Raw genomic sequence first — 15,281 nt, forward strand, 5'->3', positions numbered from 1 at the left:
AAAAAAAAGAAACAGTCTTCTAAATTTATCTTGAATTGGTCAGATGTTGTTAATACATATTTATTGGGTACTCATTATGTGTGGAGTGTGTGCTGTGTGATAAAATTGGCTGTCATTAAACCAATTTGGAAGTATGATAGGTTAGCATTATAAAAATGCCCACCAAAATCCATAGAGGTAACAGAAACTGGTGAAGTTGCATTCTTTCCTCCCATACTCTCCTATTCCTCTACGATCTCCCCACTCTGAAAGTGCATTTTCTTACACAGGAAGCCAGTACTGCTGATTTAATATCAAGGGCACACGATTTTCATTGTTTCATTATTTCATCCAGCCACGGAGATTCTCTTATTCACCCTTCTCCCTCCTGGTTATTACCAACGATATGAATTTTGCAGGCCGATGATCTGAAATAGGTGTAAATGATGGAATGGAAGTGAGTGAAAGGAGCTTATTATACAGAAGGAATTTATTTTTTGGAGAATTGTCTATTCTTGCTGTTCAAGCTTTAAGCAAAAGATACATATCAGATTGTACTTTTAACTGTTTTTCCAATTAATTTTGCTGTGAAAAACTTCATTAGAAATGCATTAGTTATTGTATCTTATCTCCTAATCTTGGGACTGGATGGAGCCTGGGTGCATCACCAGTTTTAGTCTTCCTTTCTGCCACCCCCCACTGACTTCAATTGCAGCTTGCTGAAGAAGAACGGATAATATTGACCATTTAACCAGAACTGTAGAGATATTTGACACATTGCACATGCAGCCCCTGGAGGCTGGGTAGCTGACTTCCCATCTTCATATAGCCTGAATCCCAGCAGAAGAGTAGCCTGAGATAAGGCAGAGTGTTGTTTCAAAGGAGAGAATGCTGACAGATGGGTTAGTTGGGCATTGCCCAACTATCCAGGAACACCTAAGAAAGTCAAAATGAGGACAATGGAGTGCTTGGGTGAGATACCAGATGCCTGGAATCCTTTGACTTCCAGTGTTCCAACTAGATCCTATTATTTCCTTAATGTTTTGAAAGAAATTACAGTATTTTTAGAAAGAGGAAGGAGCAAATTGATTTCTATAAGTAAAAAGGGGTTTCTTTGGTTTTGAAAGGGCTTTGTTCATTTTCCTTTGTTAACAATCCAAGTATAAGTCCCAAGTTCCTTTTCAAGGATATTCTAATGATCAGTGACCAGCAGTGTCTCCTGTTGCTCAAGACTTTGTAAAGTCAATTTGCATGCATTACCTCCTAGTGAGAGAGGACCCAACTCTGCATGACTTAGAGCAAAGTTTTCTAACACATACGAGTTCTAGGAGCCCTTCAGGCCATCAGAAAAATCCCAAATCACTGTATAATTTTACTTAATGTTTCTAGTTTTAGTTGACTGAGAAAATATTTGAACTAGGATAGAATATGAATAGATTTTAAAACAATGTAAATGGTCATGTGTTTGATTAATCACGATACCTGCAGATATTTAAGAATAGAAGTCCACATACAGGAAGCTCTTTTTATTCAGTTGGAACTTGGGGAGCAGAGGGACTAAAAGTCCTTTTGTACAGCACTTCAAGTTCCTGAGCATCCATAATGCAGATTTGAAACCAGTGACTTAGAGAATGAATAATATCAAATAAACAAATGGTTGCATAAAAAGAAAAAACCAGGGAAAAACAAACCTGGGCTTATTAGTAAAGCATAGGAAAGTAAGCCTCTTTGCTGAGACTGGAATTGTAATTATTGGCAGATGTGAAATTGTTTTGTGATTATTTTTGTTACTGTTATGAACATCTGTGGTGAATTTAGGGGTACTTGTTGCTTTTGGGCTAACAAACATTATTAATAGAGCAATCAAATGAAATGTTTCCTTGATAAGTAAACTTCAGCTGTCAAAATAGTGTTTTAAAAGATGCCCTTATTCTTCAGGGATTCAGGATGTCAGACCATGTAAATAGTCATGGCTTTGAGATGCAGCATTCCAGGATGGATAGGCAGATCAGATCCTAATTGGACTGGGCCAGGATGGAAAGCAACTGGACTGCTCCTGCCATGCCACACCAGTGCTAATGGAATGACAGCCACCCATAAAGGAAGGGAAACACCCTGTTTAAAGAGGGATATTAGCTCTTAGCAGAGTCATCCTACAGCTAAAAGCTAAAAGTAGGTTCAGGTCTTCTACTTCTCTAACTTCCTGTTCAACTTTGAATTCCCACCAAGTATCTCTTGAGAGTATCTCTTGAGAGTTAGTGACTGGAGTTCCAAGTACCATTAAATACAATTTTGGCCAAAGAATTAATCTAAATCTTATCTTGGTTCAGCTTATCTCTTTCCTTCGAAGTCCCCCCTACCCCAAATGCATCTACAATGGACAAGTGCAAGGGGGAAAAGCATTTTCTTTTCAGCAAGCCTGTACCTGAAATCTCAGTGCAAGTTTTCTATGCAATTGGAAAAAAACATCCATGGCTTATGCTCAAGAAGGAGATCCCATCCTGCCCCCAAACTCAAACCACCACTTTCAATATTTTCCTAACTGTATGTCATTTTCATTAGGATATGAGGCTAGGGTTTAGAACATTCAAATCATGTGTGACAGAAAAGAAAAGAAAGAAGTCAGAGTTCTAGGCCAGATTCTGTTCCATGGAAGCAAAAGAAACAGAAAAAGACTTTCATGTATTTGATCCTCTAACACATATGGTCATATACTCTAGAGGACTAGAATCTGAGCTCCTCAGATTAGTAATGCCTGTTTGGGGGAAGTGAGAATGAGGAGCGTTTTCCTCTATAGTACCTATGTATCTCAGTCTAGATGACCATTCTCCACACATGCATCTTACCTTGGGTGTTTGGAAATCTTCACATAAGGAATATTTTTAGCAGATTAAATTCTGCTAGTGACTTTGTTGGCATAAGCTGAAGATATATACATGGAAACAGTCTTTGACATCCTGAAGCAGAAGAATAATCAGGCTCATGCAGGCAATTGATGAGTCAAAAGAGCTGAAATATGAAGTCTGAAAATTTTGTTAATCACATTTCCTTTAAACAAGAGGATCAAAAAATCCATAGGAAGTAAATCTTTGCTTTTTCTCCTACTGTTGTTATTGACAGAATTATACAGACTTTTTTTTTTACTAATAGCAAATGAGTTGCTTGCTTTTATAAAAAGTGGATAAAAACCAGTATGTAACTCTAAGGAGGTAAGAATGTTCTAGAATGATAGTGTCCAATAATCTTCACGATCTGATATATTACACATCAGCCACACAGGGTTATTTAAATATTTTAATATGGTAATATGACCGGGGAATTAGATTTCTACTTTTATTTAATTTTAATTAAATTTAAATAGCCATATATATCTTTTTAAAAAAACAATTTTATTGGTACATTTTAGGTATACCATATAATGACATTTAACATTGGAGATTTGTACCTTTACATAATATATCTTGATTCTTATTTATTCCCCATTCCCCTGCCCTGACTTCAACCCTCCACCCCTGTCTATTTACAAAGACTTTGTTTCAATTTTTTAATTTTCTCATGTTAAGTCTATTCCCTTCTTTCTTTTCCCTTACCCCTCCCACTTCCCCTTCACCATTTGCCCCCTTTCTTCCTATTTCACATTATCTATTATACATTTTGATCCTTATTTACAGTTTCTGTTTCTCACACCAGAGAAACTATTCTGTATTTGCACACGTATATCCTATTTATTTCACTTAAGAATATTGCCTCAATGTGCCTCCATTTAGCTATAAATGTCTCTAATTTCTCATTCTTTATGGCTGAGTAGTATTCCATTTTTAAAAAACAACACATTTTCTATATCCACTCTCCAGTTGATGGGCAACTGGGGTGTTTCCATGTTTTAGCTATTACAAACTGTGCCGCTATGAACATGGGTGCACATATATCGCTGTGGTATGATTCCTTAATTCTTTGGGGAAGATACCCACCAGGAGAATAGCTAGGTCAAATGGGACCTCTAATCCGAGTTCTTAGAGCTATCTCCATACTGATTTCCACAGTGATTGTACCAGTCTACATTTCCACCGACAGTGGAGAAGGATTTCTTTTTCTCCACAGCCCCACCAGAATTTGTTATTGGTTGATTTCAAGATAGGAGCCATTTTTTCTGGGCTGAGGTGGAATCTCAGTGTTGTTTTCATCTGCATCTCTCAAATGAACTGTGATGTTGAACACTGTTTCATATGTTTATTTGCCATTTCTATTTCTTTGTCTGAGAAATGTCTGTTCATTTCTGATGCCCATTTTTGTATTGGGTCTTTAAATTTGGAAGGTCTGATTTTTTAAGTTCTTTATATATTCTAGATAGTAGACCTTTGTCTGAGGAACAGCTGGTAAAAATTTTGTCCCCCATTGTGGGTTGTGTCCTCACGCTATTGGTGGTTTCTCTTGCTATGCAGAAGTTTTTTTTAAAAGAAGAGATCCCACTTGTTGATTCTTTGTGCTAGTTCACATGCAACTGATGTTTTGTTCATGAAATATTTTCCTATGCCAGTGTCTTCAAGAGTTCTACTGAATCTCTCTTTCAGCCAGTTTAGTGTTTCTGTTTTAATATTCAGATCTTTAATACATTTTGATTTTAGTTAAGTGCATGGTGAGAGATATAGTTTTAGTTTTAATCTTTGGCAAGTTGAAACCCAGTTTTTCCAGGACCATTTACTAAAGAGGCTATCTTTCCTCCAGTGAGGGTGTTTGGCTCCTTTGTTGAAGATGAGGTGGCTGAGTTTATCTGGAATTAGTTCTGCATCTTCTAATTGGTTCCACTGGTGCTTGGGTCTGTTCCTTTGCCAGTACCATGCTGTTTTTATCACAGTAGCTTTGTAGTATAGTTTCAAGATGGACATTACGATACCCCCTAACTTGTCTTTGTTGCCTAGATTTGCTTTTGCTATTCTAGGTCTCTTCTTGTTCCAAATGAATTTTTGGATTGCTTTCTCAAGATCTGTGAAGTATGCTACTGGAATTTCACTTGGGATTGCATTGAATCTATATAGCAGTTTTGGAAGCATGGCCATTTTCACTATATTGGTTCTTCCTACCCAGGAACAAGGAATGTCTTTCCATTCTCTCATGTACTCTTTGATGCCTTTTTTCTGAGTGTTATAGTTTTCAGAGTAGAGGTTTTTGATTTCTTTCATTAGGTTGATTCCTAGGTATTTCATTTTTTTGGATGCTATTATGAAGGGAGTTTTTTCTCCAGTTCCTTTTTCAGTAAGTGTGCTGTTCCTGTACCAGAAAGCTATTGATTTTAGTGTGTTGACCTTCTATCCAGCGACTCTACTGAATTTGGTTATTAAGTCTAGAAGACTTTTGGTGGAGTTCTTGGGGTCTTCTATATAGAGTATCATGTCATCTGCAAATAATGACAATTTAACTTCTTCATTTCTTATCTTTATTCCTTTTATTTCTTTCTCTTGTATAATTTCTGTGGCTAATGTTTCCAAAACTATATTGAATAGGAGTGGTGATAGTGGACATCCTTGCCTTGTTTCTGATTTTAGTAGGAAGGATTTCAGTTTTTGACCATTTAACATGATGTTGGCTGTTGGTTTTTCACAGATGGCTTTTATCAGGTTGGGGTAGAGACTGTCTATTCCAATTTTTTGTAGGTTTTTTTTTTTTCTCATGAATGCATGTTGAATTTTGTAGAACACTTTTCTGCATCTATTGAAATGATCATATGTTTTTTGACCTTATAAATATGGTGTATTACATTTATTGACTTGCAACATGTTGAATCATCCCTTCATCCCTGGGATGAATCCCACTTGGTCATGGTGTATGATCTTGTTGATGATCTTCTACATTCTATTTGCCAGCACCTTATTAAGGATTTTTGCATCTATGTTCATTAGTGAGATTGGCCTATATTTCTCTTTTTAAGTTGGGTATTTCTCTGCTTTTGGGATCAAAGTGATCATTGCTTCCAGGCAGGAATTTGGGAGTATTGCTTCTCTTTCAATTTCATTGAGGAGTTTAAACAGCAGTGGCAATAGTTCTTCTCTAAATGTCTTGTAGAATTCAGCACTGAAGCCATCAGGGCCTGGGCTTTTCTTAGTTGGTAAGTTTTTAATTACATTTTTGATTTTGTTGATTGATATTGGGTTGTTTAGAATTTTTAGGTCCTCTTCATTCAACTTTGGTAATTCATATGTATTTAGGAATCTGTGCATTTCTTCTGTGTTTTCCATTACTGGTGTATAGGTTCTTGATGTAGGTATTGAGGATCGTCTGGATTTTTGCTGGGTCTGTTGTAATTTCACCCTTTTCTTTCCTAACTGAATGGATTTGGGTCCTTTTTTTTCTTTTTTTGATGAAGTTCGCTAAGGGTATGTCAACTTCATTTTTTTGAAAACTCTTTGCTTCATTGATTTTTTGTATCGTTCTCTTCGTCTTCATTGCATTGATTTCTGCTTTGTTCTTTTGGCGGGGGGGCACAGGGGACAGTTTACTGTAAAATATGAAGCAGCAATAGTTTTAGAAGTGAGTTTCTCCTTTATATTCCCAGCCAGAGCATAAAATGACTGGATTTCCTCATCAACTGCAAGCTTACCAAAAAAAAAAGAGGAACCACCACAAAGACTGTGCCACGTTAAAATCTCTTTCTCTTGATAATTTCTGGTTTCCAGATGACTGGATGAGTTTCTTCTGTCACGGTATCATCTTCTCTATATACTTTGATGGTTTTATCCGCTTCAGCTGTTAGTAGTCAAATTTCAGACTAGTCAAAAGCACATGCAAATATTCCTGATTCACTGTCCAAAGACCCAGGCTGCACAGCTGCATGAACTCTCTGAAAATTGTAGCCAGTTCTCCAATCCCAAAGATGCATGGTGCCATTGTCAGCTCCAGATACAAGCACTCCATCCAAATTTACTGTCAATGTATTAATGATAGCATTATGACCAGAAAGATTCTGAATGAAACTTCCATCAGGGAATTTCCATTGCTATATGTTATCAGGAGAACCAGATGCAAATGTGTAATGTCGGGGATGTAAAACCACAGCCCTGACTGACTTTTTATGATTTGTTAGTGTCACTCTTGTTTTTCCGGCCACCAGATCCCATAATCGTATTGTAGTGTCATGGCTTCCAGTAATAATCTGTGGTTCCGCAGCTTGACACCTCACTGTAGCAACTGCATTTGTATGTCCAGACAATGTGTGTACACTGGCTTTAGTTCTCACATCCCAAATCGGTGCAGTTGAATCTCAACTACAGGTGACCAGCACATCAATTGTTGGATGCAAATCCAAACCATATACTGCACATAGATGTCCATGATAGTGCCTTATAACCTTATTATACTCAAGGTCCCAGCATTTTACTTGTTTGTCTTCTCCACAGGAGAACAGGTACGGGCTCCCGGTGCTCACTATCACACCCTGCACCGTGCTGATATGTCCAGTTAGTGACAGTTTTAACTTACCACTGGCCAAGTCCCAGATCTTTATAGTTCTGTCAGCAGATCCAGTAACGAACCACTGATTTCCTGGTTCCACGGCAATACATCGCACCCAGCCAAGATGCCCACTGATGACCCTGTAGAGTTTCCATGGTGGGTGCCACTGGGGTTTTGGCATTGTAGGGGCTTTTTTAGCCATCAGTGCAGAGTTCTTGGTACTGCCAGTCTCCATAATCATCAAATTCATCCCTGTAGGCTGTGAGCATTCAGAAGCCCCTCGGTATTCATTTCCACCAGGTGCTGTATGATTTATATCACTCCTGGCCTGAGGAGAAGGTCATGCCACTGCTAAGGACTGTGTAGCAGATTCACTCGGAATTCTTTGGACTTTAATGTCTGCTGTCAAAGCCGCCCCAGGTCCTGGTGGATATGGATGCATTCTTGTAACTACATATTCAACTTCTTGTCCTTGACTGGCAGGATACTGTTTTTGACCACATGAATCCGGTGCATTCTGAGAGCCCTTCTCTTTAAGATTTTCTTTTGAAGTAGGCATATGCAACACAGGACCATACTCATTATGAAGGTTGATTGCCATTTTTCATTTGTGACTGACATCCAAAGTTGAAGGGGAAGGGGTTTATTTAGGTTACAGTTCATAGAGGTTTCAGCCCATAATCTGCTGGCTCCAAGGCTGGGATGGCAAACAAACATTCGAGAGGAGAAACAACATGGCACACACAAAGCAGTAAGGGTAACAAGAGAGTTTAGCAGGATCCTTCTACCCCTTTTGTCTTATTCAGACTACCAGGATTAGGGCATTGCCAAACTAATCACTCACATGTAGTGGTTTAATAATCACACGCCCTTAACCCCAGCAGCACACATTCCAGATTCAACTACCTCTGAAAAAGAAAGTCCCACCTCATCTGTACGAGGCTTTGGGGGACATCTAAACACAAACCATATCATTCCACCCCTGGCCCCCCAAAGACTCATGTCCATCCCTTTATGCAAAAAAGCATTTAGTCCATCTGAAAGAGTTGCCAAATCCTAATAGTTTCAGCACTGCTGAAAAGTCCAAGCCCCAGGTCCTCTGGGATTTAAGGCAAACTCTTAGCTGTGAGCCCCTGTACAAATGAAAAGAAAGTCAAACATTTCCAACATTCAATGGCATGAGATAGATGTTACCATTCCAAAAGGTACAAACAGGAGGATACAAAGGAATGGGACCAAAGTAAGTCCAAAATCCAGCAGGCCAAACATTACATTCCACAGTTCCACTTCCAGCATCCAAGGCAATCTGTGGCAAGCTGTGAACTCCAGAGGGCTTGGATGGCTCCGCCCCTGTGGCACTTTTAGTGGTTGTAGCACCAAAGCTTCCTTCTTGGGCTGGCTCTGCTCCCTCCTTGTAGTTTCCCTCAGCTGATCAACGTTCCTGGCTTCTCCAAACTTCTGGGGTCTCCACTGCACCTTCAGCTTCACACTCACATTTTCACACACTGCCCTCTCAGAGGCACACTGCCTGGCCTCCCAGGCCTTCTTCTGAAATCTGGGTGGAAGCCTCCTGACCCCACAACTCTTCTATTCTGCATGAGCCTAAAACTCGTGCCATGTGGATGATACCAAAGTCAGTTGCCAGCTGGAGCTGTAGCCAGACTTCCTTCTCTCTTGTCAGTAGGAGTTGAGTGCCTGGATTGATGAGCACTCTAACCCAATCCAGAGAAACAAATTCTCTAGGCTGCAGCCACTCTGGAACATTGTGCTCTAGGGCTTTCTTCTCAAAGAAAATTCTTTCACCTTTACAACTCTGAGGCTCCAAAGGGTGGGCTCCCGCTGCTTCCTGTGATGCCCTCAGGCCATCTTTTCCATTCTCCTGTTCCTTCTCAGCAATCAAGATCTCCTCTGCTCTATCTTTGTAGTCCACAGCTTTGCTGGAGCTTCCTTTCTGGCCAAACTCAAAATGTTTTAAATCATTCTGCTGTACTTTTTGCTCTGGATTCTTAAAACAGATCTCGATAAAGCCCCCAACAGTAGCCATGCCACCACCTCAATATTCGACTGCCTTGAAATTTCTTCTGCAAGATTAGTTAGTCCGCTGCCCCAATCTCAGTCTCAGGCAAAGTCTCTGGACACCAACAAAATGGAGATAAACTTTCTGCCAAGCCATAACATACACTGTCTGGAGTCCAACAGCCAATTCAGTCCTTTCTAGCAGACATTTTCTGACCCTGGACTTTACCAGCTTTCTGGTCTTCTGAGCTCTGACCAGAAACTCCCATACAAAATAGCCTAAGGCGTTTCAGCACTACTTCCATAGCCAACATCTCTGAATATTTCCTAACTCTTCCCCTTCCCACATGCCAGTTCCAAAGGCTTTTGAGCCACAAGGCCAGGTAATGTCACAGTAAAAACCCCACTTCTTTGGTAGCAAATTTCTGTTTTAGTTACTTTTCTCTTGTTGAAACAAAATACCAGACATCAATTTGCAGAGGTTTCAGTCCATAATCGCCTGGCTTCAAGGCTGGGATAGCAAACAAGCATCGGAGAGGAGAAACAATATGACACACACAAAGCAGTAAGGATAACAAGCTCTGCTCTGTTTTTTATAATTTCATCCCTTGTATGAGCTTTGGGTTTGTGTTGCTCTTCTTTTTCTAGAAGTTTGAGGTTCAGTATCAAGTTATTTATTTGAGCTTGCTCTGTTTTGCTAATATGAGTATTTACTGATATGAATTTCCCTCGTAAGACTGCTTTCATTGTGTCCCATAGATTCCAATATGTTGTATTGACGTTGTCATTTAATTACAGGAACTATCTGATTTCTTCTATAATTTCCCCTGTGAGCCATTGGTTATTCAGAAGTGTGTTGTTCAATTTCCATGTGTTTATGAAACTCTCGTGGTTTCTTTTGCTATTGATTTCCAATTTCATTGTATTATGGTCTGATAATGTACAGGGGATAATTTCAATTCCTTTGCACTTACTTGAACATGTTCTATGAGCAAGTATGTGGTCTATATTGAAGGATGACCCATGTGCAGCCAAAAAGAATATGTATTCTGATTTTGTGGGGTGGAACACTCTGTAAATATCTGTTAAGTTCACTTGTTCAAGAGTTTTATTGAGTTCTAGTATTTTGTTGGTTATTTTCTGTCTAGTTGATGTATTTGTGACAGGGGGGTATTGAGGCCCCCTACTACTATTGTATTGGTGCTGATTTGATTTTTCATGTCCGTATTTGTTTTATAAAGTTGAGTGCACTAGTATTTGGTGCATATATGACTGTCATCTCTTTCTCTTGGATTTTTCCCTTTACAAGGATGTAGTATCCTTTTTTTGTCCCTCTTAATCAGTGTTGGTTTGAAATCCACTTGATCTGCAAAGAGAATAGCTACTCCTGCTTTTCTTTCAGGTTTCTGTCACGTGGAGTATTGTTTTCCACCCTTTAATTTTCATTCTATGAGTTTCTCTTTGAATTGTGTTTCTTGTATGCAGCATATTGTTGGATCTTGCTTCTTCATCCATTCTGCCAGTCTATTTCTTTTGATTGGTGAATTGAGACCATTAACATTGATGGTTATAACTGACATCTATTGACTTATCATTGTCATGACTTTTTCTTTTTGTTGGATTCTCCCACTTTGCATTTAATTTCTTGTCGTGCCCGATGGATTCATTCTGCTGGGCTTCCTGGGGTTATAATCCTCATTGTCTTCTCCTAAAATATTGTTTAAATTTTTTTGGAATGCTTGTTTGGTATTCATGAAGTTCCTCAAGTGCTCTTTGTCATGAAAGTATCTTATTTCTATATTGATTTTGAAAGATGGTTTTGCAGGGTACATCAATCTGGGCTGGAGGTTGTTTTCCTTTTAGGCTTGAAATACATCACTCCAAGCTCTTCTTGCCTTGAGGGTTTGTGTTGCAAAGTCTGCTGTGATTGTGATGGGCTTTCCTTCATATGTAATTTGTTTCTTTTTCTCTAACTGCTTGTAGAATTTTGTTCTTCTGTTGGGTTTCTGTAATCTTAACTATTACATGCCTAGGTGTAGATTTTTTTTGATCATGGCTAGTTGGAATTCTATATCCCTCACTTATCTGTATGTCAAGTTCTTTTCCCCTGCTTGGGAAGTTTTTTGCCATTACTTCTGTGAATACATTTTTTAAAATGTCATTTGCACTCTCTCCTCTTTCTTCATTGACTCCAATCAGTCTTATGTTATTCTTCTTACCTAAACCACTGAAATTCTCTAAGGATCATTGCATGGTCCCTTTCCACCCCACCCTACCACCAGAAATCACCTGCACCATGAGTTTTTTGTTTAACACTCCTTTATTTCATTGTATGTGTATGCTTTGTAGCAAAATTTTTATACATTTCTAAACCAAATTTTATTTCCCTCCACATGTTTTTGAACATTTTGTAAATAGTATAATATTGTAGGGATTCTTTGGTAAGTACACATAAATTTTACTTTACACAGTAGTGTCGAATTCTTTCCTAAGTTGTACTAATTTATACCCACCAATAATTAAAGATGTGTTTGGTTTTCCACATTCTGGTAATAATCATTCTTGGCAGAATTTTTAATATTTGTTTATCTGATAGACATAAAATATCATTCCATTGTATCCTTAAATAGCATTCCCAGATCATTTATGGGATTAAGCATCTTTTAATTCATACTTCTCTTTTTTTCCAACTGCCTCCTTACTTTTCTCTTCTTGATTTGTGGTACATTTTTATATATTGTAGTTCTCAGTAAATTCCCCTTATGTCCTGGGGTTATGTCTGAAGACCTCCAGAGGATTCCTGAAATAGCAAATTGTACTGAACCCTATCTATGTTTTTTTCCAATATAAACATAGCTGTGATATATTTTAATTTATAAATTAGATACAGTGAAACATTAACAATAACAAAATAGAATAATTATAACAATAAACTGCAATAAAAATTGTGAATATGGTCTCTCTCTCCCTCTCAAAATATCTGATTATATTGCATTCACCCTCTGTCTTGTGATAATGTGAACTGATACAATATCCACTTGTGATGAGATGAAGTGAGGTGAGTAGCACTGTGACATAGCATTAGACTACTATGCAATAGTTGCTTGAATGTAAACACTCAATAACAGGACTCTTGATGTGATAACCAAGATAACAACTAAGTGACTAATGAGTCGGTAGCATACAGAGTGTGGATATGGTAGACAAAGTGGATTCATGACTCAGATAGGACAGAGTGGGATGAGACAAACCAGCACCACCTTATTCAGAATGGTATACAATTTAAAAGTTATGATCTGTTTATTCCTAGAATTTTCCATTTAATATTTTTGGACATTGGTTAGAGTAACTGAAATTGTGGAAGGCAAAACCACAGATAAGGAGGAACTACTATATTCTGGATATGAATCCTTTGCCACTTTTATGTACTACAAATACGTTTCTCCCTATCTGTTGCTTGTCTTTTATTTTATGGCCTAGTTTTTGAACAGAAATTTTTAATTTTAATGTAATTCAATATAGCATGAATTCCCATTGCTCATGCATTTGGCATCTTTTAAAGAAATCCTCCCTATCCAAGGGTTGAATAGGTATTCTACATTTTCTTTTTCTTTTTTTTTTTGCTTAAATTCTTTTATTGGTACATTTTAGGTATATAATACGATTACATTTATCATTGGGTGCTTGTACCTGTACATGATGTATCTTGGTTCTTATGTTTTCCCCATTACCTGTGCGCCTTCACCCCTCCACCCTTCCCTATTTACATACTTCATTTCCATTTTTTTTCTTTTCTCATAATTTTTCCTTTCCATTCTTCCCTTTCCCCATCTCTTATTTAAGTTTTACTTCTCCTTTGTCTTTATGTGTTTTATCCATCTATAATTAATTTTTGTGATAGTATGGGAATACACATTCATTTCTTTCCATAGGGATAACTACTTATTTGGTATTAGTTATTGAATATATAAGTTATTTACCCACACCAACTCTTATATATGTTCGTTTAATTCCAGATTTCTCTCTCGTTATGTATCATTCATCTCTTTTTGTATTTTAATGCATCTTTTATATTTGTGGGCAAAATTCCAGGCCCTCTCTGTTGTTCCATTAGTCTATCTAAACCTGAGATAATTCCACAATATTTTAATTACTATAATGTCGAAAGAAAAGAGCAACACACAAAAGAATAACTGATATATTCTTCCCTTTGCATAATACTCAAAACAATGTTCCACACTCTCCCTAATAAAACAGGGTGAAGAGCAGGCAATGAAGTCACCAAGTGTTATGGTTTGCATTTGAAATGTCTCCAAAGTTCATATATCATAGATTGGTTGTGTTTCTCTCATGTCCATTTTTCTCAGAGTTCATACAGTTGCCCTCAGTTCCTGTCTCACACCATTCCATCTTTGCACAAAACTGTGCCCTTGCTTGCTGTTCCCACAATTTCTCTTGGCAAAGTTCTCTGTTCTCTCCCACAATCCTTTCTTTCTGCCAGAATCCCTCCTCCCCACAGTTCTGTATTCTTTCCACAATTCTTTGTTTCTGCCACAAATCTTCCCTCCTACAGTTTGCTGTTCTCTCCTACAAACCCTTTTTGTACCCACAATCCTCATCATCTCCAAAACTCTGTTCTGTTACACAATTCCTTATTTATGCCACAATCCCTCCTTCCCACTGTATTCTTTTTTTCTCCCACAATTCCATGATTCGCCCACAATCCTCATCTGCATAATTCTCTATTCTCTCTCATAATAGTTTCTGCCACAATCCCCCTTCCTACAGTTCTCTGTTCTCTCCCACAACTGTTTGCTTCTGCCATAACCTCTCCTTCCCACATTTTTCCAGAGTATTCTGTTCTCTCTCAGAATTCCTTCTTTCAGTCTCAATCTCTCTTTCTCACTCTTCTCTCTTCTCTCTCACAATTTCTTGATTCTCCAACAATCCTCATCTCTACAATTCTCTGTTCATTACAATTCCTTGTTTGTCCCACAGTCTTTATCATCTTCATAATTATCTGTTCTCTTCCAGTTACTCGTTTCTGACACAATACTTCCTTCCCACAATTCATTGTTCCTTTCCAATATGTCTTGTTTTTTCCCAAATTCCCTATTTCCCATGGTTCATCCTATTTCCCATCATCCATTATTTGTCTCACATTCCCTTCTTTCCCATAATTCTCTGCTATTACCTACAATTTCTCTATTCACCCATATTCTTTATGTCTCATAAATCTGTTCTTTCATAGTGCCTCATTTTTTCTATAATATCTATCTTTCTTGCAATATTCTGTCTCACTATTTCTTCTTTCTTCCACACAGAATACAGAATGAAAATATACTGCCTAATTTCACTTGTATGTAGACTCTTTTAAAAGTAAAAAACAGAAACAGAGTAGAATGGTGGATACTAGGGGCGAAGATGGGATAAGGGAGTACAATGAGGGGATGGAGGTCAAAGGATACAAAGTTGCAGTTTGTAAAATGAGTAAGTCTAGAGATCTAATGTACAATCTGAGAGATATAGTTACTAAAATTATATGGCCTGTTGAAAATTTGCCAAGAGATTAGCTTTTAGTTGCTGTCATCATAAAAAGAATAACCATGTGAGATATGTTCATTTACTTGACAATAATAAGCATTTCACTATGTATAATAAATATTAAAACATCATGTTACAGAAGTTAAACATATACAAAAGAATGATGATTCTGGTTTTGAATAAGCAATTGAAGGATCAATTATAGTGCAAATGAAGTATGTATTATATATTTGTTTATAGTAATATATATTTTACATATGTTTATGTATAATATATATAAAGTATATACAGAGTGC

The 15,281-nt window shown here is 37.7% G+C and overlaps 1 pseudogene; it reads right to left on the minus strand.

The window, feature by feature from the left end:
* Window positions 1–6,611: 6,611 nt before the first annotated feature.
* Window positions 6,612–14,564, minus strand: LOC101722587 (pleiotropic regulator 1-like; annotated as a pseudogene).
* Window positions 14,565–15,281: the final 717 nt, after the last annotated feature.

This window comes from Heterocephalus glaber, unplaced genomic scaffold (assembly GCF_053883595.1).
Source record: "Heterocephalus glaber isolate CG9 unplaced genomic scaffold, H.glaber_assembly_v1.0 deba00001594, whole genome shotgun sequence".
In the NCBI taxonomy this organism is placed as follows: Eukaryota; Metazoa; Chordata; class Mammalia; order Rodentia; family Bathyergidae; genus Heterocephalus; species Heterocephalus glaber.